The following is a 27,135-nucleotide window of genomic DNA, read 5'->3' as shown; positions in this document are numbered from 1 at the left end:
TCTTTTATGACATGCCGATGCATAGGAAGAGAGTTAGACTTCGTTGTTGCATGATATATATTACTTTGTGCTCAATACTAAAATACAAATCATTGTTAATTAAAATTGGCTTTGATATACCTTGGGATCCGGGTGGATCCATTACTTGAGCACTATATGCCTAGCTTAATGGCTTTAAAGAAAGTGCTGCCAGGGAGACAACCCGGATGTTTTAGAGAGTCATTTATTTTTGTTGAGTGCTTTTAAATAGTTTAAAAAAAATTAGATGGGAACTTAAACTTTTTCACAAAAGAGAAGCGATTGGAAGCTATGCATTGGAGAAGTGAGGGTCGACCTTGAACACTTGTGTTCATGCTCATTGAAACAATGTAGACTTTTTCATGAAGATTCTCACAAAAATAATTATACCCTTGTACAATTCCATTGTATTATAAAAATAATGTGCCAAGATTTGCCTTTAGGATGATTAGATTACTTGTTTGGTATGTGCGGTGTATAAACAAAAACTTTGGCTGTAGTGCGTGATTTTACATTTTTATTGGAAAGTCTGAAACTTTTTGCACGGTACTTCTATTTTTATTTATTATTTTTTCCTAATTGTTCAGAATTTTTGGAGTTACAGAAGTATGGTTGATGTTCAGATTACTATAGACTGTCCTGTTTAAGACAGATTCTGTTTTTGATGCATTGTCTTGCTAGTTTTGATGAAACTATCGATTTTATCGATGGTATAAGCCATAGAGAAGTTATAATACAGTAGCTACAATGCAAAAATAAAATATGAATGAGTTTGCAATAGTACTTTAAGTGGTGATTTGTTTTACTATACTAACGGATCTCACGAGGGTTTTGTTAAGTTTTGTGTGATTGAAGTTTTCAAGTTTTGTGTGAGATCATGATGGATGAAGGAATAAGGAGTGGAAAGAGCCTAATCTTGGGGAAGCCCGAGGCACCCCAAGGTAATATTCAAGGACTCCTACGCAATTAAGCTTGGGGATACCCTGAAAGGTATCCCCTCTTTCTTCTAACGATCATCGGTAATTTTACTTGGAGCTATATTTTTATTCATCACATGATATGCGTAAATCTTGGAGTGTCGTGTGCCCTTTTATTTTTCTTTTAGTAATGCATCATACTGGTATGAGATATTCCTTGGTTGATTTATAGAATGCGCTTTTCACTTCACTTATATCTTTTGAGTATGGCTTTATAGAATGCTTCATGTGTTTCACTTATATCATTTGAAGTTTGGATTGCCTGTTTCTCTACACATAGAAAACCGCCATTTGTAGAATGCCCTTTTTCTTCACTTATATTTGTTAGAGCATGGGCATATCTTCTGTAGAAATAATTAAACTCTCATGCTTCACTTATATCCATTTACAGAGTTGAAAGGAATTGGACATTCACCTGGTTAGTCATAAAATCCTACATAAAACTTGTAGATCACTGAATATGTTATGTTTGATTCCTTACAATAGTTTTGCGATATAAAGATGGTGATATTAGAGTCATGCTAGTTAGTAATTGTGGATTGGTAGACATACTTGTGTTGAGGTTTGTGATTCCCGAAGCATGCACGTATGGTGAACCGTTATCTGATGAAGTCAGAGCATGATTTATTTTCTGATTGTCTTACTTATGAGTGGCGGTCGGGGACGAGCGATGGTCTTTTCCTACCAATCTATCCCCCTAGGAGCATGTGTGTAGTACTTTGTTCCGATAGCTAATATATTCTTGCAATAAGTATGTGAGTTCTATATGACTAATGTTGAGTCCATGGATTGTACGCACTCTCACCCTTCCATCATTGCTATCCTCTTTGGTACCATGCATTGCCCTTTCTCACCTCGAGAGTTGGTGCAAACTTCGCCGGTGCATCCAAACCCCATGATATGATACGCTCTATCACACATAAGCTTCCTTATATCTTCCTCAAAACAGCCACCATACCTACCTATCATGTTATTTCCATAGCCATTCCGAGATATATTGCCATGCAACTTCCATCATCATCATATACATGACTTGAGCATTCATTGTCATATTGCTTTGCATGATCGTAAGATAGCTGGCATGATGTTTTCATGGCTTGTCCTTTTTTGATGTCATTACTATGCTAGATCATTGCACATCCCGGTACAGCGCCGAAGGCATTCATATAGAGTCATATGTTTGTTCTAGTATTGAGTTGTAATACTGAGTTGTAAGTAAATAAAAGTGTGCTGATCATCATTATTAGAGCATTGTTCCGGTGAGGAAAGGACGATGGAGGCTATGATTCGCCCACAAGTCGGGATGAGACCCCGGACGGAAAAATAAAAAAAAGTGGCCAAAAAAGGAGAGCCCAGAAAAAGGAGAAAAAAGAAAAAAAATGAGAGAAAAGGAGGGAAGGGGCAATGCTACTATCCTTTTACCACACTTGTGCTTCAGAGTAGCACCAAGTTCTTCATATAGAGAGTCTCTTGAGTTATAACTTTCATATACTAGTGGGAATTTTCATTATAGAACTTGGCTTGCATATTCTGATGATGGGCTTCCTCAAGTGCCCGAGGTCTTCACGAGCAAGCAAGTTGGATGCACACCCACTTAGTTTCAGTCTGAGCTTTCATACACTTATAGCTCTAGTGCATCCGTTGCATGGCAATCCCTACTCCTCGCATTGACATGAATTGATGGGAATCTCCATAGCCCGTTGATTAGCCGCGTCGATGTGAGACTTTCTCCTTTTTTGTCTTCTCCACACAACCTCCACCATCATATTCTATTCCACCTATAGTGCTATATCCATGGCTCACTCTCATGTATTACGTGAAAGTTGAAAAGGCTTGAGAACATTAAAAGTATGAAATAATTGTTTGGCTTGTCATCAGGGTTGCGCATGATGAAATACTTTGTGTGATGAAGATGGAGCATAGCCAGACTATATGATTTTGAACTTTCTTTGGCCATGTTATTTTGAGAAAGACATGATTGCTTTATTAGTATGCTTGAAACAGTATTGTCTTAATGTCAAATGATAGACTATTGCTTTGAATCACTCGTGTCTTAATATTCATGCCATGATTAGATTATATGATCAAGATTATGCTAGGTAGCATTGCACATCAAAAATTGTCTTCTTTATCATTTACCTACTCAAGGACGAGCAGAAATTAAGCTTGGGGATGCTGATACGTCTCCGTCATATTTATAATTTTTGATTGTTCCATGCCAATATTTAATAACGTTTATATACTTTTGGCAACAATTTATATGATTTTCTTGGACTAACATATTGATCCGGTGCCTAGTGCCAGTTCCTGTTTGTTGCATTTTTTGTTTCGTAGAAAATCCATATCAAACAAAGTCCAAATGTGATAAAAACTTATGGAGATTGTTTTTGGAATATATGTGATTTTTGGGAAAAAGAATCAACCTAAGATGATGTCCGAGGGGGCCACAAGGGTGAGGGGCGCTCCCTGGGCCCTTGTGGTCGCCCCGTAAGGCGGTTGGTGCCCTTCTTCTGGCGCAAGAAAGCTAATATACGGATAAAAATTGTGTTAAAATTTCAGCCCAATCGGAGTTACAGATCTCCAGGAATTTAAGAAACGGTGAAAGGCCAGAATCTGCGAGCGTAGAAACAGAAGGAAACAGAGAGAGAGAGAGAGAGAGAGAGAGAGAGAGAGAGAGAGAGAGAGAGAGAGAGAGATCTAATCTCGGAGGAGCTCTCGCCCCTCCGCCGCCATGGAGGCCATGTACTAGAGGGGAAACCCTTCTCCCATCTAGGGGGAAGGTCGAGGAAGAAGAAGGAGGGGGGCTCTCTCCCCCTCTCTCCTAGTGGCGCCGGAATGCCGCCGGGGCCATCATCGTTCCGGCGATCTTCACCAACAACTTCACCGCCGTCATCACCAACTCTCCCCCCTGTATGCAGTGGTGTAACACCTCTTCTCCCCGCTGTAATATCTACTTAAACATGGTGCTCAACACTATATATTATTTCCTAATGATGTATGGCTATCTTATGATGTTTGAGTAGATCCGTTTTGTCGTATGGGTTGATTGATGATCGTGATTGGTTTGAGTTGTATGTTTTATTATTGGTGTTGTCCTATGGTGCTCTCTGTGTCGCGCAAGCGTGAGGGATCCCTGCTGTAGGGTTTGCAATATGTTCATGGTTTTCTTATTGTCTGTGTTGCATGAGTGATAGAAACACAAACACGGATAAATGGGTTATGGCGTATGGGAATAAAGAGGACTTGATACTTTAATGCTATGATTGGGTTTTACCTTAATGATCTTTAGTAGTTACGGATGTTTGCTAGAGTTCCAAACATAAGTGCATATGATCCAAGGAGAGAAAGTATGTTAGCTTATGCCTCTCCCTCATATAAAATTGCAATAGTGATTACCAGTTTAGTTATCGATTTCCTAGGGACAAATAAATTTCTTATGGAAAAAGCTCTCTACTATATCTAACTTAGTTGTTTCTTTATCTAAACAGCCCCTAGTTTTTATTTACGTGTTCTTTATTATCTTGTAAACCTATCCTATCACACCTACAAAGTACTTCAAGTTTCATATTTGTTGTAGGTAAAGAGAACGTCAAGCGTGCGTAGAGTTGTATTGGTGGTCGATAGAACTTGAGGGAATATTTGTTCTACCTTTAGCTCCTCGTTGGGTTCGACACTCTTACTTATCGAGAAAGACTACAATTGATCCCCTATATTTGTGGGTTATCACCATGCAACAGAGCTATAAGTTTATGAAAGCTCAAAAATAAAACTAAGTGGGTGTGCATCCAGCTTTCTTGCTCATGAAGACCTAGGTAATTTTGAGGAAGCCCATCGTTGGAATATACAAGCCAAGTTCTATAGTAAAAAAAATTCCCACTAGTATATGAAAGTGACAATATAGGAGACTCTCTATCATGAAGACCATGGTGCTACTTTGAAGCACAAGTGTGGCAAAAGGATAGTAACATTGTCCCTTCTATCTTTTTCTCTCCTTTTTTGGGTCTTCTCTTTTTTTGGCCTTTCTCCTTTTTTTATTTCTTCACATGGGACAATGCTCTAATAATGAAGATCATCACACTTTTATTTACTGACAACTCGAAAATTACAACTCGATACTAGAACAAAATAGGACTCTATGTGAATGCCTCCAGCGGTGTAACGGGATGTGCAATGAATCAAGAGCGACATGTATAAAAAGATGATGAACGGTGGCTTTGCCACAAATACGATGTCAACTGCATGATCATGCATAGCAATATGACAATGATGGAGCGTGTCATAATAAATGTTACGGCAGAAAGTTGCATGGCAATATATCTCGGAATGGCTATGAAAATGCCATAATAGGTAGGTATGGTGGCTGTTTTGAGGAAGTTATATGGTGGGTTTATGGTACTGGCGAAAGTGGTGCGGTACTAGAGAGGCTAGCAATGGCGGAAAGGTGAGAGTGCGTATAATCCATGGACTCAACATTAGTCATAAAGAACTCACATACTTCTTGCAAAAATTTATTAGTCATCGAAACAAAGTACTACGCGCATGCTCGTAGGGGGATAGATTGGTAGGAAAATAACATCGCTCGTCCCCGACCGCCACTCATAAGGAAGACAATCAAAAAATATCTCATGCTCCAACTTCGTTACATAACTGTTCACCATACATGCATGCTACGGGACTCAAAAACCTTAACACAAGTATTTCTCGAATTCACAACTACTTACTACCATGAATCTGATATCACCATCTTCATATCTCAAAACAATCATAAATAATCAAACTTCTCATAGTATTCAATGCACTCTATATGAAAGTTTTTATTTATCCCTCTTGGATGCCTATCATATTAGGACTAATTTTATAACCAAAGCAAATTACCATGCTGTTTTAAAAATAGTATAAATGAAGTACGAGATTTCATCAATTTCTATAAAATAAAACCACCACCGTGCTCTAAAAAGATATACGTGAAGCACTAGAGCAAAATTGCCTAGCTCAAAAGATATAAGTGAAGCACATAGAGTATTCTAATGAATCACGGTTCATGCATGTCTTTCTCAAAAGGTGTGTACAGCAAGGATGATTGTGGCAAACTAAAAAGCAAATACCCAAATCATACAAGACGCTCCAAGCAAAACACATATCATGTGGTGAATAAAAATACAGCCTCAAGTAAAGTTACCTATAGATGAAGACGAAAGAGGGGGTGCCTTCCCGGAGCATCCCCAAGCTTAGGCTCTTGGCATCCTTGAATATTACCTTGGGGTTCCTTGGGCATCCCCAAGCATAGGCTCTTGCCAGTCCTTACTCCATAGTCCATCAAATCCTTACCCAAAACTTGAAAACTTCACAACACAAAACTTCAACAGAAAATCTCATAAGCTCCGTTAGTATAAGAAAATAAATTACCACTTTTGGTACTGTTGTGAACTCATTCTTTATTTATATTGGTGTAATATCTACTGTATCCCAACTTTTCCATGGTTCATACCCCCCGATACTAGCCATAGATTCATCAAAATAAGCAAACAACACACGAAAAATAGAATCTGTCAAAAACAGAACAGTCTAGAGCAATATGGACATTTCGAATACTTCTGTAACTCCAAAAATTCTGATAAACAGGAAGTCCTAGGAAATTTGTTTATTAATCCTCTACAAAAAGAATCAGTATTTTATCGCGCTTCTGTTAAAAATAAAAACTAATATCCTGGGCGCAAAATTTTATGTTTTTCAGTAGGATCAAATCAACTATCACCATAAGCTATCCCAAAGGTCTTACTTGGCTAGATGAATTATTTATTGCAAAAGAGGACCTAACAAGCAAACAAAAATAAAATTGGGTTGCCTCCCAACAAGCGCTATTGTTTAACGCCCTTAGCTAGACATAAAACACGAATAGATCTAAGTATAATCGTAATAATGGTAGGGAAAATCTCGAAAACTCATCTCATACAACCTTCGTTCAGAAGCAAGTTTTCTTTGTGGAAAGCAAAAGTATCAAAAGGGCTAAATTTAATAGGGTAAGTGTCATGGTGGGCACACGACAGATGCTAAGGGATGGTTAAAGAGAGGAGGAGGCTCGAGGGCACCGGTGGGCTCCAGAGGTGAGGTCGGCATTGATATGTCCATTTTGCATCATGCTTTTATATCAGTATTTATTGCATTATGGGCTGTTATTACACATTATGTCACAATACTTATGCCTATTCTCTCTTATTTTATACATAAAAGAGGGAGAATGCCGGCAGCTGGGATTCTGGCTGGAAAAGGAGCAAATATTAGAGACATATTCTACACAGCTCCAAAAGTCCTGAAACTTCACGGATGATGTTTTCCAAATATATAAAAAACATTGAGCGCAAGAACTTCACTAGGGGGCCACACCCTGCCCACGAGGGTGGGGGCGCGCCCTACCCCCCTGGGCGAGGCCCCCTACCTCGTGGGCCCCCTGGTGGCCCTCCGGTGACCATCTTCTGCTATATGGACTCTTTCGATGGGAAAATAATCATAAGCCATCTTCTCGGACGAAACTCCGCCGCCACGAGGCGGAACCTTGGCGGAACCAATCTAGGGTTCTGGCGGGGCTGTTCTGCTGGGGAAACTTCCCTCCCGGAGGGGGAAATCATCGCCTTCGTCATCACCAACGCTCCTCTCATCGGGAGAGGGCAATCTCCATCAACATCTTCATGAGCACCATCTCATCTCAAAACCCTAGTTTATCTCTTATATCCGATTCTTGTCTCCAAGTCCAGGATTGGTGCTAGTAGGTTGCTAGTAGTGTTAATTACTCCTTGTAGTTGATGCTAGTTGGTTTAATTGGTGGAAGATCATATGTTCATATCCTATATGCACATTAATACCCCTCTAATTATGAACATGTTTATGCTTTGTGAGTAGTTACTTTTGTTCCTGAGGACATGGGAGAAGTCTTGCTATTAGTAGTCATGTGAATTTGGTATTCGTTTGATATTTTGATGAGATGTATGTTGTCTCTCCTCTAGTGGTGTTATGTGAACGTTGACTACATGACACTTCACCATTATTTGGGCCTAGAGGAAGGCATTTGGGAATTAATAAGTAGATGATGGGTTGCTAGAGTGACAGAAGCTTAAACCCTAGTTTATGCGTTGCTTTGTAAGGGGCTGATTTGGATCCATATGTTTCATGCTATGGTTAGGTTTACCTTAATACTTTTGTTGTATTTGCGGATGCTTGCAATAGGGGTTAATCATAAGTGGGATGCTTGTCCAAGTAAGGGCAGCACCCAAGCACCGGTCCACCCACATACGAAATTATCAAAGTACCGAACGCGAATCATATGAACGTGATGAAAACTAGCTTGACGATATTCCCATGTGTCCTCAGGAGCGCTTTACATCATATAAGAGTTTGTCCAGGCTTGTCCTTTGCTACAAAAAGGATTGGGCCACCTTGCTGCACCTTATTTACTTTTTTCACTTGTTGCTCATTACAAATTATCTTATTACAAAACTATTTGTTACCACTTATTTCAGTACTTGCAGAGAATACCTTGCTGGAAACTGCTTATCATTTCCTTCTGCTCCTCATTGTGTTCGACACTCTTACTTATCGAAAGGACTACGATAGATCCCCTATACTTGTGGGTCATCAAGACTCCTTTCTGGCACCGTTGCCGGGGAGTGAAGCGCCTTTGGTAGGTGGAATTTGGTAAGGAAAAATTTATATAGTGTGCTGAAATTTACTGTCACTTGTTACTATGGAAAGTAATCCTCTGAGGGGCTTGTTCGGGGTATCTTCACCCCGACCAGTAGAGCAAAGAGTTGCTCCTCAACCTACTGAACCTACTGAAAATGAAAATGCTTGCTTTGAAATTCCTTTGGGTATGGTAGAAAAACTGCAAGCTAATCCTTTTTTAGGAGATGGAACAAAACATCCTGATGAGCATCTAATATATGTGGATGAAGTTTGTGGATTATTTAAGCTTGCAAGTGTACTCGGAGATGTTGTTAAGAAGAAGGTCTTCTCTTTATCTTTCAGGGGAGATGCATCGACATGCTATAGGCTATGTGATGATATGGAGTCTTGGAACTACAAACGATTGAAACTGGAATTTCATCAAAAGTTTTATCTATGCATCTTGTTCATCGTGATCGCAATTATATATATAATTTTTGGCCTCGCGAAGGAGTAAGCATCGCTCAAGCTTGGGGGGGGGGGGCTTAAATCAATGTTATATTCATGCCCCAATCATGAGCTCTCAAGAGAAATGATTATTCAAAATTTTTATGCTCGGCTTTCTGGTAACAATCGCACCATGCTTGATACTTCTTGTGCTGGCTCTTTTATGATGAAGACTATTGAATTCAAATGGGATTTATTGGAAAGAATTAAACGCAACTCTGAAGATTGGGACCTCGACAATGGTAAGGAGTCAGGTATGACACCTAGTTTTGATTGTGTTAAATCTTTTATGGATACCAATATTTTCGTAAATTTAGCACTAAATATGGACTTGACTCTGAGATAGTAGCTTCTTTCTGTGAATATTTTGTTGCTTATGTTGATATCCCCAAGGAGAAGTGGTTTAAATATCATCCTCCCATAGAAGTAAAAGTAGCTGCACCTATTAAAGTTGAAGAAAAGACTATTACTTATAATGATCCTATTTTTCCTACTTCTTATGTTGAGAAACCACCTTTCCCTGTTAGGATAAAGGATCATGCTAAGCTTGAACTGTGGTTCGTAAAAGCAATATTAAAACATATACACCTCCTGAGCAAGTTAAAGTTGAACCTAATATTGCTATTGTTAAATATCTCTTGTCTGATAATATAGATGGGCATGTTATTTATTTCTGTAACGAAACTGCTAGAATTGCTAAACCCTGTGATACAGATAAACCTAGACCTGTGGTAGGCATGCCTATTATTTCTGTTAAAAAGGAGATCATTGTTATCATGGCTTATGTGATATGGGTGCTAGTGCTAGTGCAATACCTTATTTTTTATACCAAGAAGTTATGCATGATATTGCACCTGCTGAGATGGAAGATATTGATGTTACAATTAAACTTGCTAATAGAGATACTATTTCACCAACGGGAATTGTTAGAGATGTTGAAGTCTTGTGTGGGAAAACTAAATATCCTGCTAATTTTCTTGTTCTTGGTTCCCCACAAGATAGTTTTTGTCCCATTATATCTGGTAGACCCTTCTTAAATACTGTTAATGCTACCATAGATTGCAAAAGGGATGTTGTTACTGTCAGTTTAGATGATATGACTCATGAATTTAATTTTTCTAAATTTAGTAGACAACACCGTGAAGAAGAATTACCTAGTAAGGATGAAATTTTGGTCTTGCTTCTATTGCCGTACCTCCTAGTGATCCTTTATAACTACAATGTTTGCAAGGGGTATAGTTATCCTGCCTCGCCTGGTATGGTTGATGATATTATTCATGCTGGGTATACTGTTCTTCCTCGTGAATGAGTAATTTTGCCTCCGCCGCCGGTGACTGACCTTCGATGGACGGTGGCCGAGCCACCCATCACTTTCGGAACAGTTAACGTTCCTGAGATTTCTTCGGTAGGGTTTTCTGTGGCAGCGCAAAACACTCTCGATGTCAATCTGCATGTGCATGGGGATGAGCTGGTTGAACCAGCTCCGATTCTGGCCCAAGATGCTTACCCGGCCCAATCAGCAGACCCGGTGATTCCCATGGCCCAGGTTGTTTCCCCGGCCCTATCAAACATGGATCTGTCATATATATCTCCATCTGGTTTTGGCAATGAGGTGAATATTGATTTTCAACCAACAAATTTATCTGGAGATTCTGCTGATTTAAATGAGTTTATTGATGACATGGTTTTTAATGTGTGGAAATGTCAGAATTGCTTATCCATGGATCATTTAACCAGAGCGTGCACTAGCAGATTCCGTTGCCGTAGATGCTTTCGGTTGGGGCACAGGGCAAAGGGCTATTTGGATTCTACTCCTTCACCAACTTACAAGTGGGTCCCGCAGATCAAATCGGGCGATTCCAGCCGGACAGCGGGTTTTTCTACGCTGGATGCCTCGATTCCCTCCATAGCTAGTCCCGCTAGGTCTCTGCCCAGTCCCGTCGAGCCTGCCACCCCATCTATTCCACCTGTACCTGCAGAGCCACCGCCCATAATGCCTCAACCTCCCTCCTCACCGTCTGCATCGCCTCCTCCGCCTCATCCATCGCACACTGCATCGCCTCCATACTGCACCACTGATCGGCGCTTCTCCTCTTCAGCACCGGCAATGGCGACCTTTGCATTGGACCCCATGGAGTTTGTCCCGCAAGGCTTTGACATCATCGACGGTGGTGAGCTGCGCCTTCCCCGTACCTTCTTTGCGCCTGCGGTGGCTCCAGATCGGCCGCATGAGGACTATGCCATCGCCATCGTCGAGCCAGCTCCTCTACCCGAAGAAATCGCCGTCTTTCGTAACATGGTCAGTAATTTTGTTGTCAATGATCTGGAAAGAGCGGTTCTGGAGGCCCAACCTTGGATACAAGGAGTTGGGCTTTTCGTTTCTGTAGTGCCTTGGCTCGTCAAGCTCTTGTGGATCATCCACCTTTCAATCTGGGCAATGATAGATTTGTTAGGTTCATCCCGCATGATGAGGGAGTAAATTACAGAGCAACGCAGGGTTTTCGCCGTGGATGGGTTATGTTGCTCGGTGTTCCACTGGATTATAGGCGCACACAGCACCTTGCGGATGTAATTAGCACCTTTGGTAGATTTCATCATTGGCATCAAGATGATCCCATGCTTGTCCGCTCGCTCGCTTATGTGTCTTTCCCTGCGCCGAGTCTGGTTCCTCGCTCGGTGACTTGCAGAGAATATGCAGACTTTGGCGGTGCTAGGATCTCTTGGTCTGCACCTGTGTACATCTTGTCAGCGGATTTTGCAGACGTTCAACCAGCAGATGAAGATCCCATGCCCTTCAATGGCAATTCACACGCCCTGCCTAGCAATTTACACTTTGAGAACCACAATTGGGTTATGCCAGAATTCCCTAAGCTGGGTTGGAATGATGTGCCACAGCCAGTCAATGAGCAGCATAACAATGATGTGGTTCATGAAGATGTGCAACATCAGGAAGTTCAGGATATCCAGTCATAGGAGTCCATTGTTTTGCAACCTTCAGATGATTCAGTTAACAATGTTGACAATGCTGCTGAGGTGGCTCTCTTCCAGCCCCCAATGGGACCATAGCAACCTCCTCTTATGATTGGGCAAGTTCTCACCATCTATGGACCAGTTCTCCCACCTGTGATGCAGTGGCAGCGATCTTTTGAGAAGATGTTGCCGTTTATATGGTCTTCAAACATTCCCCAGTTTGTTTTCAAGTCTGACATAGGTGCTATACTCAACAAGCAATCCTACGAAGCTCTCTGCAGTGGCCCTGTTTCCACTCTTAAGCTCCTGCCTGCACCTGACTCCTCGATCAACTTTGCTCCGGATGTGCCAACTGCTACTGTTAAAAGGCCAGTTGCTCGAGCTCTCTGCTTTGATGATCTGGATGACCCAGTTTCTGAAACCTTTGAATTTTCTACTGTGCCTGAGGTGTCTCTGAAGCGAGCAAGGAAGTCTCAAGCCTCAAGAATTATTGTTGATACTAAGGTTCGGCGCAGTGCACGTTTGAGCGCCCTCCGTGATGGCTACCGCAAAGTTTCTCCCAAGAAGTCTCATACTTTGAAGAAGCGCAAGGCCAGCAACTCCCAGTCTGAAAACAGTTCTTCTGTGCCACCACCAACTACTATTGCAGATCTCCAACGCATTAGCGCCCGTCTCCGCATTGCACCTGAGAAGATCTCTATGGATAAGCTTGTTGCTGATCCAGCCAAGTCCAGCAGCAGCCGGGGTTCTGATGATTAGTTACTTCACGCAGGGTTCTGGTCTATGGCGAACCGTAATCACCATTTATCTTTCTTTTCTTGTTAAGAAATATGTCATGCTTGTCTGCTGTGTGGGTCGGTATAGGTCATTGCGTGGCCTATTTACTATGCTTTTACTTTTGGTTTGTAATGAATCAGACAAGATTTAAGGAGTGGAAGGTGCTATGTTGGAATGTTCGTGGCCTCAATGCTGAAGCACGTTAGCTTGCAGTTAGGCAGAAGATCGATGAAAGTGGTTGCTCTGTTGTCTGTCTTCAGGAAACTAAATGCATGCAAATGGATCAGCGATTCATTAGGAAGTTTTGCCCAAGGCATTTTGATAATTTTGTTTACGTACCTTCGGCTGGTGCGTCAGCTGGGATGGTGGTCGTTTGGAATTCATCCTTTGTCATAGGTTCTTTAATCGAGTCCAAATCCTATGGGATAATTGTGGAGTTTAAATCCATACACACCTCAGAAACTTGGTCTCTAGTCTCTGTTTATGGCCCGTGTCAAGGCCCTGCCCGTGATGAATTTGTTCAATGGTTATATAATCTTGATATTCGGTTTGGTCAGAACTGGCTGCTTTTGGGTGATTTCAACTTCATGAGATTGTTGGAGAACCGCAATCTTCCGGGAGGTGATGTTAACGATATCTTTTTGTTTAAAGAGATAATTGTTCATTTGGGACTTGTTGAGTTGCCAATCAAGGGGCGTCAATATACATGGTCGAATATGCAAACCCACCTCGTCTAGAACAGATAGATTGGTTTTTCACTTCGATTACTTGGACATCAGACCACCCCAACACAATGGTTTTTCCACTAGCACGCACTGCCTCTGACCATGTGCCGTGCGTGGTCTCGATTGCTACTTGTATCCCCAAGGCAAAGTTTTTCCGCTTTGAGAATTATTGGATGGATTTGCCCGGGTTTGCTGACTGTGTTGCTGAAGTTTGGAATAGGCCAGTGGTAAAATCATCGATTGCATTAACAATTTCAGCTAAGTTTAAGTCCCTACGATATGCTCTAAAGAAATGGCATTTAAACCTGTCCACAGTCAAAGCTTTAATTGTTAATTGTAATAAAGTGATTATTTTCCTGGATAATCTAGAGGAAATTAGGCCTTTGAGTTGGCCGGAGTTCAATTTTCATAGAATTGTTAAATTGCATTTTGAGGATATATTGCATTGGCAATTCATCTATTGGAAGCAACGTTGCACGATCAGAAACATAAAAGTTGGAGAAGAGAATTCAAGAAAAATTCATGCAATGGCTACGGAAAGATTCCGTAGGAATACTATCTCCTCGATCAAGTCTGTGGAGGGGGATGTGGTCACGGACCATCAACAGTTGGCGGGAATGTTCTGGGCTGACTTTAATCAGCGAATGGGCCAATCAAAAGGCATTCAGATGGGTTTTGATCTAGACACATTAATTACGCGAATTGATGGGCTAGAGGAGTTGTCTTTACCATTCACTGATTCTGAGGTGGATACGGTAATTAAGAATATGCCTACTGATCGTGCTCCCGGACCAGACAACTTTACTGGGCTTTTCTTAAAGAAATGCTGGCCTATTTTGAAGGAGGACTTTATGAAACTTGTGCAAGAATTCTATGAGGGAAAATGTAATTTGGAGTGTCTCAATACATCTCTTATCACCCTCATTCCGAAGAAGCTAAGCCCTGAATATGTTGGCGATTTTAGGCCCATATCTTTGACTAATACTTGTTTAAAGTTCTTAACCAAGCTTTTGGCAAATCGTCTCCAGGGTGTGATTCTGAAATGTATCCACCACAACCAATATGGGTTTCTACGGTGTCGATCCATACAGGACTGTCTGGCGTGGTGTTTTGAATACATTCACCAATGCAAAGCTTCCAAGAGGCCTATCATTCTTCTTAAACTTGAATTCACAAAGGCATTTGACACCATTGAGCATGAGCTGATTCTTAGGATTTTGAAATGTAAGGGATTTAACGATCGTTGGACAAGTTGGATTGACAGCATTCTGTCCACAGGCTCCTCTTCGGTTCTTTTGAATGGAGTGCCTGGTAATCACTTTGTTTGTCGATCAGGTGTTTGCCAAGGTGATCCGCTATCTCCCTTACTCTTTGTGATTGTGGTGGACTTACTTCAATCGGTCGTAAATGAGATGTGCTCCAGGAATATTCTCACCTTGCCAATCCCAACTACATCGATGGACTATCCGATCATACAGTATGCTGACGATACACTCATCGTTCTTCCTACTATTGATAGCCAGCTCATTGCATTCAAAGAAATGCTTGAAGTCTTTGCCAAATCAACCGGACTAAGGGTGAATTTCAGTAAGTCCTCTTTGATACCAATCAATATGACTGATGACGAGGGCACGCGTGTTGCTGCCTTGCTTGGATGTGATGTTGGTTCCATGCCATTCACTTACCTGGCCTACCAATATGTACTTCCCAGCCAACAATTTATGATATGTTTCCTTTGGTGGATCGTATTGAGAGACGATTATCTGCATCCTCTTGTCTCTTGAATCAAGGAAGCCATCTCCAACTATTACAGTCTGTCCTTAGTTCTATGCCGATATATTTCTTGTGCACCCTTTCACTACCGCAAGGTATCTTGAAGCAGATTGAGCGGATTATGCGGCAATGCTTGTGGAGAGGGAACACGGATACGCCCCGGCAATCTTTGGCGGCTTGGGACTTGGTATGTCGTCCAAAATCTTTTGGTGGTTTGGGAGTTATGGACTTGAGCGTTCAAAACAATGCATTGCTCATCAAACATCTTTTTAAGTTCTTCAATAAGATGGACGTACCATGGGTATCTCTTATTTGGGACACTTATTATGCCTCTGCGCCCCCCCAAGTCACGCAAAGCTGCGGTTCTTTCTGGTGGAGAGATGTTTTCAAGCTGTATGATAAGTATTGCAAGTTGGCAGTTCCACTAGTTTGATCGGGGGATACGGTGATCTTCTGGCTTGACCGTTGGCAACTTGGCAACAATACGGTTAGCATGCAACATCAATTTCCGAGGCTCCACTCCTTTGTGATCGACAACACTCTAACAGTCAAGGACATTTTGGAGCTACCGGACCCAACAGACAATCTTCATCTGCCACTATCTACACAGGCCTTTGAGGAGTTTAATCAACTTTAGGCACTGCTTACTATGGTTAATCTTCAAGATAGGAAAAATGATGTCTGGAAATGGCCTTCCAAGTCTGGGGACTACCAGTCCAGGATCTATTACATGTCATGCTTTTCGGACACAGTGGTTGATCCCATATTCAGGTGGATTTGGAAATGTTCTTGCACTCTGAAGTTTAAGGTTTTTGGGTGGCTCCTTTTGATGGATCGCCTAAACACTAGAGACATGATGCAGCGACAACATTGGATTATCCAGGATGACACTTGTGTTCTATGCCACTTGGCATCACATGAGGACAGAACCCATCTCTTCTTCGCTTGCAATTTTAGCCAGTGCATCTGGAACTACCTGGGTATTTCATGGAATCCTCAACCAAACCAGACCACTTATGACATTGCTTCTGATGCTAGGAGGGATTTTGGACATCCTTTTTTCTCTGGGATAGTGTTCACTGCCACTTGGAATATTTGGACACAAAGAAATGGGAAGATCTTCAGGAATGAATCACCTTATTTCAGGGCATGAAGGAGGAATTTTTTACATGACATTTCTCTTTTAGCACATAGAATCAAATGTAAATATAGGAATAGTCTAATCTCTTGGATAGCTTCCTTACCCTAATAATTTCTTTTGTAAGTATTACTCTCTCCTCCTCTCTCTTAACATTGTAACTTTGTACACTTTGGCTCTGTGGTTTAATAAAAGACTGTGAGGCTGTTGCCTTGCAGTACATAGTCCAAAAAAAATATTTGCTAGACCATGAAAATGATATGTTTATGAATGAAAGAAGGGAATTAGATGAAGTATTCTTTAAATAGGAACCTATTCTGAAAAACAATTTACCTGTTGAAATCCTAGGGGATCCTCCTCCACCCAAGGGTGATCCCGTGTTTGAGCTTAAACCGTTACCTGATACTCTTAAATATGCTTATCTAGATGAGAAAAGAATATACCCTGTTATTATTAGTGCTAATCTTTCAGAACATGAAGAAGAGAGATTATTGAAAACTCTGAAGAAGCACCGTGCTGCTATTGGGTATACTCTTGATGATCTTAAGGGCATTAGTCCCACTCTATGTCAACATAAAATTGATTTGGAATAAGGTGCTAAACCAGTTCATGATCATCAACGCCGTCTGAGTCCTAAAAATGAAAGAAGTGGTAAGAAAGGAGATACTAAAGCTCCTTGAGACAGGTATAATTTATCCCGTTGCTGATAGTAAGTGGGTAAGTCCTGTCCATTGTGTCCCTAAGAAGGGAGGTATTGCTGTTCTTCCTAATGATAAAGATGAATTGATTCCTCAAAGAATTATTACTGGTTATAGGATGGTAATTGATTTCCGCAAATTAAATAAGGCTACTAAAAAGGATCATTACCCCTTAACTTTTATCGATCAAATGCTAGAAAGATTATCCAAACATACACAATTTTGCTTTCTAGATGGTTATTCTGGTTTCTCTCAAATACATGTGTCAGCCAAAGACTACTTTTACATGCCCTTTTGGTACTTTTGCTTATAGACGTATGCCTTTTGGTTTATGTAATGCACCTGCTACCTTTCAAAGATGCATGATGGCTATATTCTCTGACTTTTGTGAAAAGATTTGTGAGGTTTTCATGGACGAGTTTTCCGTCTATGGATCTTCTTTTGATGATTGCTTGAGCAACCTTGATCGAGTTTTGCAGAGATGTGAAGAAACTAATCTTGTCTTGAATTGGGAAAAGTGTCACTTTATGGTTAATGAAGTTATTGTCTTGGGGCATAAAGTTTCTAAAAGAGGTATTGAAGTTGATAAAGCCAAGGTTGATGCTATTGAAAAGATGCCATGTCCCAAGGACATCAAAGGTATAAGAAGTTTCCTTGGTCATGTCGATTTTTATAGGAGGTTCATCAAGGACTTCTCAAAAATCTCTCGGCCTCTGACTAATTTATTACAAAAATATATACCATTTGTCTTTGATGATGATTGTGTAGAAGCATTTGAAATACTTAAGAAAGCATTGATCTCTGCACCTATTGTTTAGCCACCTGATTGGAATTTACCCTTTGAAATTATGTGTGATGCTAGTGATTATGATGTAGGTGCTGTTCTAGGACAAAGAGCTGATAAGAAACTAAATGTTATTCAATATGCTAGTAAAACTCTAGATAATGCTCAAAGAAATTATGCTACTACTGAAAAAGAATTCTTAGCAGTTGTATTTGCTTGTGATAAGTTTAGACCTTATATTGTTGATTCTAAAGTAACTATTCACACTGATCGTGCTACTATTAAATATCTTATGGAAAATAAAGACACTAAACCTAGACTTATTAGATGGGTTCTCTTGCTACAGGAATTTGATTTACATATTGTTGATAGAAAAGGAGCTAAGAACCCCGTTGCAGACAACTTGTCTAGGTTAGAAAATGTGATTGATGACCCACTACCTATTGATGATAGCTTTCCTGATGAGCAATTAAATGTCATAAATACTTCTCATACTGCTCCATGGTATGCTGATTATGCTAATTACATTGTTGCTAAGTTTATACCACCTAGTTTCACATACCAGCAAAAGAAAAAGTTCTTTTATGATTTGAGGCATTACTTTTGGGATGACCCACATCTTTATAAAGAAGGAGTAGATGGTGTTATTAGACGTTGTGTACCTGAGCATGAACATGAACAGATCCTACGCAAGTGTCACTCCGAAGCTTATGGAGGACACCATGCTGGAGATAGAACTACGCATAAGGTACTATAATATGGTTTTTATTGGCCTACTCTCTTCAAGGATGTCCGTAAGTTTGTCTTGTCTTGTGATGAATGTCAAAGAATTGGTAATATTAGTAGACATCAAGAAATGCCTATGAACTATTCACTTGTTATTGAACCATTTGATGTTTGGGCTTTGACTATATGGGACCTTTTCCTTCCTCTAATGGTTATACACATATTTTAGTTGCTGTTGATTATGTTACTAAATGGGTAGAAGCTATTCCAACAAGTAGTGCTGATCATAAAAGTTCTATTAAAATGCTGAAAGAAGTTATTTTTCCAAGGTTTGGAGTCCCTAGATATTTAATGACCGATGGTGGTTCACATTTTATTCATGGTGCTTTCCGTAAAATGCTTGCTAAATATGATGTTAATCATAGAATTGCATCCCCTTATCACCCTAAGTCCAGTGGTCAAGTAGAATTGAGTAATAGAGAACTCAAAATAATTTTGCAAAAGACTGTCAATAGGTCTAGAAAGAATTGGTCCAAGAAACTAGATGATGCATTATGGGCCTATAGAACTGCATATAAAAATCCTATGGGTATGTCTCCGTATAAAATGGTCTATGGAAAAGCATGCCACTTACCTCTTGAACTAGAACACAAGGCTTATTGGGCTATTAAAGAACTTAATTATGATTTTAAACTTGCCGGTGAGAAGAGGTTATTTGATATTAGCTCATTTGATGAATGGAGAACCCAAGCCTATGAAAATGCCAAGTTGTTTAAAGAAAAAGTTAAAAGGTGGCATGATAAAAGAATACAAAAGCATGAGTTTAATGTAGGTGATTATGTATTGCTATACAACTCTCATTTAAGATTTTTTGCAGGAAAACTTCTCTCTAAATGGGAAGGCCCTTACGTTATCGGGCAGGTCTATCGTTCCGGTGCCATAAAAATCAACAACTTCGAAGACACAAATCCGAAGGTGGTGAACGGTCGAAGAATCAAACACTATATCTCAGGTAATCCCATAAATATTGAAACCAATGTTATTGAAACCGTAACCCCGGAGGAGTACATAAAGGACACTTTCCGGAATGTTTCAGACTCCGAAAAGGAATAGGTATGTGGTACGGTAAGTAAACCGACTCCAAAACAGTTCTTAAGGCAATATTTCTCCGTTTTGGAATATTTGGAAAAATAAAAAAATAAGCAGCAGTCCGGAAAGGAAACGAGGGCTCCACGAGGGTGGAGGGCATGCCCTACCCCCTGGGCACGCCCCTACCTCGTGGGCACCTCGTGTGCTCTCCGGACTCCGTTTTCTTACAGGACATGTATTTTGGTCGGTAAAGATTCATTATATAACCTCCCGGGGGTTTTGACTCCCGTATCACGCAAAAATCTTCTTTCTTTGTTTCGAGCTGTTTTCTGTCTGGGTTCTCAAGGCCAGGCACTATGTCATCTCCCTCCTCCTCCAACCATGAAGGCAATGGTGCTTGGCTAATGAAGATAGAGCTGAAGAGAGAAGAACCTATGGAGATCAACAAGGATGAAGGGATCAAGAAGGCCATGGAGGACCATGTTCCAGCAACAGAAGACACCCTCCAACTGGATCACAATCTTCTTACCCCAACAGAAATTGAAGTTTTCAAGATGATTGAGTTGGCTCATATACAAAATAAGTATCTCACACGTGAAAATATTTTGTTGAAGGAGCATATCATCGCACTCAAGGGCATCATCCGCAAGCTAGAAGACCTCCTACGCTCGATGTGCCACTATCCATCATCAACAACTCCCCCTTCTTCACCAACAAAGGAGACATAATCACCTGGGTATGGGCACTCCACTTGGCAACTGCCAAGCTTGGGGGAATGCCCCGGTATCATATCACCATCACTTTTATCTTTACCATTTTTCTTAGTTTGATCTTTTTGGTAATATCTTGATCTAGTAGAATAAAAGTTATTAGTATGATCTAGTTGTGAGTTTTGCTTTATTATCCCTCTATGTAATCGAGTCCGTGAGCTATATAATAAAGATTAGTGTTGAGTCAAGGGCTTGATTATTTTTGCCATGATCCCAAGTGAATAAAAGAAAAGAAAAGAGAAAGAAATAAAAAGAAACAAAGAGATCATGTGACTCTTATGGAGAGTAATGAGCTCACATAGAAAGAGTATGATGAATAAAAGTTATTGAGGATTGACAAACATAGTTTTGGTCATCGTTGTAATTATTAGGAAGTAATAAAGAAAGAGAGGTCTTCACATATAAATATACTATCTTGGACATCTTTTATGATTGTGAGCACTCATTAAAATATGACATGCTAAAGAGTTGACATTGGACAAGGAAGACAACGTAATGGGTTATGTTTTCTTACATCTGAGATAAATTATATTGTCTTGGATCCTCCAACATGTTGAGCTTGCCTTTCTCCCTCATGCTAGCAAAATTCATTGCACCAAGTAGATATACTACTTGTGCTTCCAAATACCCTTAAACCAGTTTTGCCATGAGAGTCCACCATACCTACCTATGGATTGAGTAAGATCCGTCAAGTAAGTTGTCATCGGTGCAAGCAATAAAAATTGCTCTCTAAATATGTATGATTGATTGGTGTGGAAGAAATAAGCTTTATACAATCGTGTGATATGGAAGTAATAAAAGTGACAGACTGCATAATAAAGGTCCATATCACAAGTGGCAATATAAAGTGACGTTCTTTCGCATTAGGATTTTGTGGATCCAACCATAAAAGCGCATGACAACCTCCACTTCCCTCTGCGAAGGGCCTATCTTTTACTTTTATCTCCTATACTGCAAAAGAGTCAAGGTGATCCTCACCCTTCCTTTTTACATTTTATCCTTTGGCAAGCACAATATGTTGGAAAGATCCTGGTATATATGGCTAATTGGATGTGGGTTTTCATGAACTATTACTCTTGACATGACCCTTGAGGTAAAACATTGGGAGGCAAAACTATAAGCCCCTATCTTTCTCTGTGTCCGATTAAAACTCCATACCCATAAGTATTGCGTGAGTGTCAGCAATTGTGAAAGACTATACGATAGTTGAGTATGTGGACTTGCTGAAAAGCTCTTATACATTGACTCTTTCCTATGTTATGATAAATTGCAATTGCCTCAATGACTGAGATTATAGTTTGTCAGTTTTCAATGAAGTTTACGATTCATACTTGATATTGTGATTGAATTATTACTCTAACATAAGATATCATATGACAAGAATTATATAAGTTGCTGCTCTAAGAATGATCATGATGCCCTCATGTCCGTATTTTATTTTTATCGACACCTTCATCTCTAAACATGTGGACATATTTTTCGATTTCGGCTTTTCGCTTGAGGACAAGCAATGTCTAAGCTTGGGGGAGTTGATACGTCCATTTTGCATCATGCTTTATATCAATATTTATTGCATTATGGGCTGTTATTACACATTATGTCACAATACTTATGCCTATTCTCTCTTATTTTACAAGGTTTACATAAATAGGGAGAATGCCGACAGCTGGGATTCTGGCTGGAAAGGAGCAAATATTAGAGACCTATTCTGCACAGCTCCAAAAGTCCTGAAACTTCACGGATGATGTTTTCCAAATATATAAAAAACATTGAGCGCAAGAACTTCACCAGGGGGGCCACACCCTGCCCACGAGGGTGGGGGGTGCGCCCTACCCCCCTGGGCGAGCCCCCCCTACCTCGTGGGCCCCCTGGTGGCCCTTCGGTGACCATCTTCTGCTATATGGACTCTTTCGATGGGAAAATAATCATAAGCCATCTTCTCGGACGAAACTCCGTCGCCACGAGGCGGAACCTTGGCGGAACCAATCTAGGGTTCTGGCGGGGCTGTTCTGCCGGGGAAACTTCCCTCTCGGAGGGGGAAATCATCGCCTTCGTCATCACCAATGCTCCTCTCATCGGGAGAGGGCAATTTCCATCAACATCTTCATCAGCACCATCTCATCTCAAAACCCTAGTTTATCTCTTGTATCCGATTCTTGTCTCCAAGTCCGGGATTGGTGCTAGTAGGTTGCTAGTAGTGTTAATTACTCATTGTATTTGATGCTAGTTGGTTTAATTGGTGGAAGATCATATGTTCAGATCCTATATGCACATTAATACCCCTCTGATTAAGAACCTGTTTATGCTTTGTGAGTAGTTACTTTTGTTCCTGAGGACATGTGAGAAGTCTTGCTATTAGTAGTCATGTGAATTTGGTATTCGTTCAATATTTTGATGAGATGTATGTTGTCTCTCCTCTAGTGGTGTTATGTGAACGTCGACTACATGACACTTCACCATTATTTGGGCCTAGAGGAAGGCATTGGGAAGTAATAAGTTGATGATGGGTTGCTAGAGTGACAGAAGCTTAAACCCTAGTTTATGTGTTGCTTCGTAAGGGGCTGATTTGGATCCATATGTTTCATGCTATGTGTCGTGGGTTTGTCACGGCAGATGTCCTTGGGAAAGGACTTAGTCGTGGAGCCATCGCTACAGTTTAGCTTAAAGGGGTTAAACCGGACAAGGGGACACGGGGAGTTTTATACTAGTTCGGCCCCTTTGAGGAAGGTAAAAGCCTACATCTAGTTGTGATTGGTATTGCTAGGGTTTCAAAGGCCAGGGAGCGAATCCGCTTTGTCTGGCTCTCGACTTGTTGTCTGTCCCTAAACCGCGGCCGGGTCGTCCCTTTATATACATAGGTTGAGGCCCGCCAGGCTATAGAGTCCCAAAGACGGATCACAAACGTATCCGGTTCGATCTCTATTCTTCCTATCTTATAATACAAGTTACATGACTAGGTCGGTTTACATTTACAAGCTTTAACCCGCCTTTGGGCCTTGGGCCCTCGTGAAGCGCCATCATCCTTGCATCTTCCTGGGCTTCTAACTTTCAAAGGGTCAACCTGGTTACACAAGGCCGGTTTACCTCCAATAGTAATATCCCCAACATTAGGCCCCAGATTGGTTTGAACTTGTTCATGTCAATCCTCTACACTTAGAAAAAATCTTCCCTCATATCTTCACCTTGATCTTGTAAACCGCCTTGACGTCATACTTCCAGATTATGATAAACCGCCCTGACGTCATCCCTCCGTTGATGTCGAAGATTGCCTTCATTTAATGTGTATTCAGTCACCGAGGCGACACCTTTATTAACTTATCCATTGTTTGGGCTCCTCGATTCCCGCACTTGCCATTTTATTGCTTCGCCTTATAAATAGGGGCAGAGGACCCCTTTCTTTCCTTTCCACTACCCATTCATCTCTTCTTCTTCCTCTCGACGACCCCGCACTCGAGCGCCACTGTCATCTTTGAACCTCGCCTCTGCTTCATCATCGGCCGCTGCATCAACCTGTTCACACCAGAGTTCCACAACGCCCTTCCGCTGCTTCCGTGGTCGCAGTAAGTCCTTTCCCCCTTCTTTCCTAGATCCATTAGGGTTTCCTCGTTGTTCTTGAGGTTCGTCAGAGCTTATAACGATGTTCTTCCTTGGCCCGTAGATGAATGCTCCGTACTTATCATATCCCTTGCCGTGATGAATCTTCTGTTACCCTCACAAATCCTTATACGCAAAAACTGTTGCAGTCCTTCATAAACTATTTCGGGTCTTACCCTTTTTAGGTCGAAATATTTTGCTTTTCTGTCTTATCTTAGATCCGAAATTTTGATACATCTCTGTGAAATCTGTTTCTCCTCGCACCATCATAAGCGGTTTAACTTTGCATAATCAATCTGTACCATTAGCCTTCTTGTCGGGGATATACCCCGCGGTATGACTTGGCTGGAGTTGTAAACTGGCTGGGACTTGGTAAACCGGCGGATGGTAAACCGGCAGAGAGTTAAGACAGAGAGCCAAGACAGATGGCTAAGACATACGGTAAACCGGCTGGTGTTAAACCGTCAGACAATGTTAAACGGGCAGACAATGTTAAACCGGCAGACAATGTTACACCGGCAGAACAATGTTAAACCGGCAGACGTTAAGAAGCCCAAGAAGGAAAGTCAATATAGTTTAAGTTAAAGTCCGAGTTGGACTCCACATGTAACCCGCCCCTTCAACATATTTAAGGAGGGGAAGGGCTCCTTAAAGGGGGAGGGGGAAGAAACAATCTCTAGGGCTAGACACAACTAGAGGAGAGCCGGTTTACGGCGACTCCCTCGTGATGATAATGAGATCTAGCCTCAAACATCATGTAGGGTTGTTACCGGATGATGTTTCCCGGGGCCCGAAGATGTCTAAACCCTTGTCTTGTGTTGCGTCTCTTGATTCCGCTCAACCCCTCTCAAGCTACCACATAGATGCGTTGGCCTCGCGACTAAGTCCTCACACTAAGGACATCTAACGTGACAATTCCATGACAGTTGGCGCCCACCTTGGGGCCCTCGCACGGTGGTGATGAGTTCTTGGAGGGATCTCTTCAGGGGTAGGGAAGCTCGTGATGTGATGGATGAAAGAAAGCCGGCGCAGAAGGATACACATTGTCTCCGCGAAAAGCCGTCGGAGCAACATACGAGTTTGAGATTAAAAAGAAAAATTAGGGCTGTATAATGCGGGCCACTGTGATTGGACGATCCATCATTACTGGATCAATTTTTCACAGTGTCGCCGAGACAGAGAGGAAATTTTCCGCTGCTTCAACCCGCCGTGCGCTACTTGCAAATCGGGATCAAGGGGATCAATGAAAGGAAAGAAAATTTAAAAATAGGAAGGGGCCACAGCCCGGAAGGGGTCACGATGGCGATTAGTGAAAGAAACCACGTCCACGACCCGGATTCGCCACCGCCAAGCTACAGCAACCCCGAGTTATCACCGAAACCCGCCTGACCGCGGGCCTCTTCACCGACCGCTGTTCAGCTCGGTTCACCAAGTCAGACAAACAACCCGGAAAGTCTCGTAATGCCCTCTTTTGGAATCAGAGTTTTTACAAACGAGAATCGAATAAAACCCGGACTCCTCCGCTATCGAGGCTTCCCCTCGCCAGCGCACAGGGGCACCTTGGGCCGCCGGCCGCCTCTGCCGCAGGCTCGCCGGATTCCACCTTGCCAAGGGGCCTTCTCAACCACGGTTACAGTCACCGTGGCTTGCCAAGCCGTGACTGCCGCACACCATGGTGAGAATCGCTGCCAAAAGCAGTCGCCATCGCCGCCACCGGGTCAATCATCGCGCTTCAAGTCATCGCTTTGGAGTTGCCGATGCCCTTCCGCAGCAGTGTGTCAAATTTTCTCCCCGGCATCTGCAGCTCAGTCCCCACGTCAGTCGGTTCGGAGTCGCTATCATTGCCTCCGCGACCACGACATTGAGCGGCCCCTTGACTCGGTTTAGTCGGATCACCGGCCGATGCTGTTACTGTTGCGGCCTCTCCGCCGTTGCCCCGGCGTGGCCTTGTTCTAAACCGCTGGCAGCTTCCGCCGGACCGAACGGCCAAGCCGCCGTCTTTCAAATCGCCGCTAAATATGCATGCGCCGTCGTGAGTCGCCACCATGGACTCTAGTCCTTCTTACCTCCGTTGAGGCACCATGCTTCGCGCCGGGTCAAGCTGTCCCAACCGGTTTATCTTGTCCTGGAAAACTACGCCAAGTCACCACCCTGGATGTTGCCATTAAACCGTCGCGGCTTCTACTCGCCTCGCTGCTATGGCCACGCTCGCGCGCCAGCCACCGTCACCCTCCTCACCACGGGCTCTCTCTTTCATCCCCGCCGAGCTGGCCGGGCCCTTCTCCACCAGTCATCTCCGCCAACCAGCCCGCCATGGCCTCGGCTCGGTCGAGCTCCGACTCTGCCATAGCTGAACCGCCGCAGCAGTTATGTCGCCTTGGGACGGCCCTCCCGCCGATTCACCGCGTCGGCCTCCGCCTGCCCCTCCTTATCCGCTCCCCCGCAGGCTCCGAATCGTCACCGGCCACCAGGTCCGCGCACCCGTCGCCCGAGCCGCATGCTCACCTCCATGCCGGATCTTGCTCGCCTCCACTCTGCTGCGGCCGGTTTAGAGCCGGCCCTTTGCTGCCGCTAGCGTAGTAAGCCGGCCTCGAGACACCTTCAAGTCGCCGGCCTTGCTGCCGCCTTGCGCCGACCTTGCCGGAGCGGCTTCACTCCGAGCTGTTTCTAAGCTGTTGAGCCGCTGGTCTCTATCAAACCGCCGCTGAGCCGTTGAGCTGTTGATCTCCGCCGAGCCACCCTCCACCGCTATGGCCCGCCTTGTCGTCACCTGCCCTTTTTCCTCCGACCGCGCCACAAGCTGTACCTCTGGGTTGCTGAGCTGCGTAATGATCCGTCTCGGCCCTACCGCGGCGCCTCCTTGGGCCACTCGACCTTAATCCGCTTCGCCGGGGGCCTTTGCCGTTCTACTCCAAGCCGGCCAACGAACAACC

Source organism: Triticum aestivum, chromosome 2A (assembly GCF_018294505.1).
Source record: "Triticum aestivum cultivar Chinese Spring chromosome 2A, IWGSC CS RefSeq v2.1, whole genome shotgun sequence".
In the NCBI taxonomy this organism is placed as follows: domain Eukaryota; kingdom Viridiplantae; phylum Streptophyta; class Magnoliopsida; order Poales; family Poaceae; genus Triticum; species Triticum aestivum.
Note: the sequence above shows the minus strand (reverse complement) of the source record.